Source organism: Octodon degus, unplaced genomic scaffold (genome assembly GCF_000260255.1).
Source record: "Octodon degus isolate 3935 unplaced genomic scaffold, OctDeg1.0 scaffold00162, whole genome shotgun sequence".
NCBI lineage: Eukaryota > Metazoa > Chordata > Mammalia > Rodentia > Octodontidae > Octodon > Octodon degus.
Window position 1 is genome coordinate 6166214 of NW_004524738.1, and position 4301 is coordinate 6170514.

Sequence of the window (4301 nt, forward strand, 5' to 3'; positions counted from 1 at the left end):
TTTTCTTTAATTTTTAATTATTTACTTTTTTGTATTTTAGGGAAGGGTCTACAGGGTGTTCAGGGTCTCACTACTAGATTGAGCTCACAGTGATTCGCCTGTTAACAGCTTCCAAAGAGCTGGGATTAAAAGTGTGGGCCACTATGCTGTCTCAATTGCTGTCTCAGTGCACCCCAGCGGTGAGGCCAGACAGCAGGCCCAGGGATCGAACCCCCACCCCCTGCCCCTGCTTGCAGGCACTTTAATCCATTGAGCTATTTGGCTAGCCCATAAGGTTAAATAACTTAATAATTTTTTTCTTTTCTTAAAAAAATGATTAACCTAAAATACATCTTTCTCTCTGATATGGAAGCTCTATTCTCCTAAGCAGTGCCTATGGCTAGCAGTAGAGAACTATGTATTTCCTTTTTGCCAGGAGGGAAGAAGGGAAAGAACAGAAGATATAGTGGGACACAAGTGAAGCCACACTTGGTTATGAGCAGCTGAGTCAACACAGCTGAGAAACTAAGAAAAGAAGTGGACAGCCTCTTTAGCACGTGGTTTGTGTATGGGTATTGGTCTGAAATAAGCCATTTCTATATGTGTTGAAAGAACTTGCAGCTCCAGTTTCAAGAAGAGATTGGAGAGATCTTGGTGTGAATAGGGATCTACGAGTGAAATTAGACAGATTATGGCCCGAGGTGATAGCTCACGTAGGATAAGCGCTTGCCTGGCAAGTAGAGGGTTCTGAGTTCAATCCCTGGTACCGCAATAAATAAATAGATAAATATTAAAAGTAAATAAATAAATAAGAAAGAAATTAGAAGACTGAAGAAAGTTGTCACATAATTTGAAAAGAGAACTCAAAACAATATTCACCCCATAAGAAGACAATAATCTTTAAACTTCTGGCCCTGGCAGCTTTTCAGGCCAGCCCTAATAAATGCATTCAACCTAGGTTCATTCTTTTTATTGTGAAATTTCTCTTACAAGCTAAGAACTAATATTAATAAGTGAGAAAAAAGAAATGAATAGCATTTTTAGTGACAAGCAGAATTTCTGTGAAAGGTAAGAATTTTCAATACAAGATACAGTAGAAATTTCTAAAAGTTTCTCCTCATTTCTAGGAGATAAAAATAAAGTTAATTTTTGGAACCATGAGATAAAACTGGAGTTCATATCAAATGCATAACTTACTATATTCTTATCTTTGAACATATTTTTCTGAGCAGGAAGCTTTAGGACAGAGATATATGAGGTCTTCTAAGAAAAGGATTTTAAATTATATCTATAAAATCGTCTTAAAATGTTGGTACAACCTTTGAATCAAGATAATCATATACTGACTCACCAAATTATTATCAGAAAACACCCTCAGTCAAGCAAAGCTAAGCTGATTAGAGTCTGATAACTTCATCGTAAAACTTAGAAAGTCAGGAAATTTACTTAAGTTCCTTTATCATTGGGCTGGATCAGTTTAGAGCAGGTCTTATAAGATGGGAAACTCTGAAGGAGTGGGCCAATTTTATGACTTAGTAACACTGAGTTGGTCTTCAAGGCAGTCTTAGCAAGCAAGCTGTTATTCCAGATAATTAGCCTATTAACTTGGTTCATATTTTAATAAGTATTCCCTGGAGCAAGCTGATAACATATTCTTGCTTTTTTTCTGTATCATTTAACCCTGGAAGAGAACACTATGCCTGACTCCAGAAACATCAATCCTGAGAATTAGAAGGTATGTAGGTTTTATTTTACAGGTTTCAGAATCTGTTCTTTCTTTCCTCAGAATTGTATCTCATAAGTCTTAGAATGTTAAAGTTCCTCTGATTTATTCTCCTTTTCTTTAAAATTTGGTTATAATCTGACAGATTTTAAATTTTTCTGCTGAGTTTTCTGATTGCATAGTGTAGCCTACACATAAAAAATTTTTAAGGCATTTAAGAGGTGGAAACAAATTTCTTATGCTTCATATATCCTGACTCACATGATGTATTCAGTGTTTAAAATAAATTAGGGACCACTACATTCCACGTCATCATCTCAGCGCAGAGCCTGAGAAGAGTGAGAAGCTACTGTGACATGCTTTGTCCTTGTTAGTATTCGGTGGTGGTTCTGCCATGAGTTTTTGTTTATTTTGCTTTCTAAGGAGCGGAGGGCATTTGATTTTTTTAGAATCTTGAAAAATCAAATGTCACCGGACCAATATGTTGCATTACTCTAGCTTTCATTTTTCTTTATTTTATGAAAAAACAAAAAGAAATTCCATGAACAAATAACAAGACAATAACAGTAGTTAATATACTGTTTTATCTTTCAAGTAGTTACTCAGCATACAAGACATGGACAGAAAAGATTCTCTCCTACAAACAACAATCAGATTTCAGCAAGAGCTTTCTTTCCAATGAACTAAGGGAAATGAGTAGTATAAATAAAACAAATTAGCATAGATAAAGATGCCATACAAGCTCCATAGGCTTTTCGCTGGTGCACAGCAGAGGACTTTGGTTTTGAAGAGGAGAGCATATATGTACTCTCAAGATGTCAAACATTCTCTCAGGCTTTCACGGGGAGCACACTGGCCAAACAATGGCCGTAACTCATCCACGTGGCTGACACTGACAAAGGATCTACAATCTGAGGTACAGGATCTCAGGATAAGTCCTGAGGGGATTTGACTGACCCTGTCAGATGCAAAAGCTAAAACTCTTGTTGCGTAGGTCTTGCTTTATCTAGGTCTTAACCATCCAGCAGAAAAGTATAAAAGCAAAGCACAAGAGATAAAGCCATGTTGTTATGCTGAGCTGTAGGGGACTCAGGTCAACAATTTCTGACACTGCCAGTCAAGCGGAAGATCCAATACCATTATGGATTACTGGACTCCTTTAGAATATTTTGCTGAGTTAACACACCTATAATATTCAAATGACAGAACTAAACAAAAAAGGAGGTATATAAATGAATGTCCATTTTGCATCTGTGTATTCAAAATGGTTAGGATAGATATATAGTTACATTCTCTTAACGAATAGAGAGATTTGTTGTAATAGTGTTTGTAAATAGGATATCATGTCTGCATCTTGTACAGCAAATAACTACTAGGAAGACAGTATACAATGTGTTAATTATGGAAACTGTCCTACCAATTTGATTTGAAACTGTCTCATTGTTATTTGTCTGTCATTAAAACTATGAAAAAATTAAATTTTTAAATAACTTAAAAAAAAAAAAGATTTCAAGCTTAGGGATAGCCAAATAGCTCAGCGGATTAAAGCACCTCTGCAAGCAGGCTCAGGGGCTGGGGGTTCGATTCCCAGGCCTGCGTTGCAGGCCCTGCCCCTGGGGTGCGCTGAGAAGGCAATTGAAATGGGGCATGTTGGTGCTCACCTGTAATTCCAGTTCTTGGTAGGCTGTAAACAGGTGTATCACTGTGAGTCTGATCTAGTAGTGAGACCCTGAACACCCTGCAGACCCTTCTCCCCTCCCCCCAAAAAGAGATAGACTTCAAGATTAGATTAGAAAAAGATTTCAAGATTAGAATCCAAGTCGTTCTAATACTCAAATAGTAATGGAGTATGCTGTCATAATCTTTTCTCTGGGCATATTACTTTCCTCTCACAAATCCAAAATTTGTAATTAAGAACCCATTTTCTTCTGTCTTTGTGATTCCAAGATAATTTTCTTGATTCACATTTTCATTCAGAAAACACAGTTTTGGTCCCTCTAGTGACATTTCATGTTGCATATTTAGTGAGAACAAATAGTTTGCATACATGGAGAAACAATCAATCCTTCTTAACAGCTTTCACAAATGTAGGGAAGATAAGGAAACAAGTTTTTGGAATCAAGCTAGGATTATTCTTCATTTTCTCAGCTACCTGACTGCATTAACTGCTTTCCATAAATGATAAATGATTTGTAAAGAAGAATTAAATGAGTGGTGGAAAATTCATTGCTTTGAAATTTGTCATTGGGGTAAACCATTAGATATGGTTAGCTGACAGCAATATTTTTGATATCTTATTCTATATAAATGAATAGCAGATTTATCATTTTTACATACTGAATTATCTACATCAGACAATATTTCAAACACATTTATGTATTTATGTCCACATATATAGGTGTAAGTGTATGAATTATCCTTTATCTTTTTGAATTTCTTGAGAAGCTTTGTAGATTAACACAACACAAATTTCTTTTTCCTTCCTTCCTTCCTTCCTTCCTTCCTTCCTTCCTTCCTTCCTTCCTTCCTTTCTTTCTTCCTTTCTTTCTTTCTTTCTTTCTCTCTCTCTGTCTTCCTTCCTTCCTTCCTTCCTTCCTTC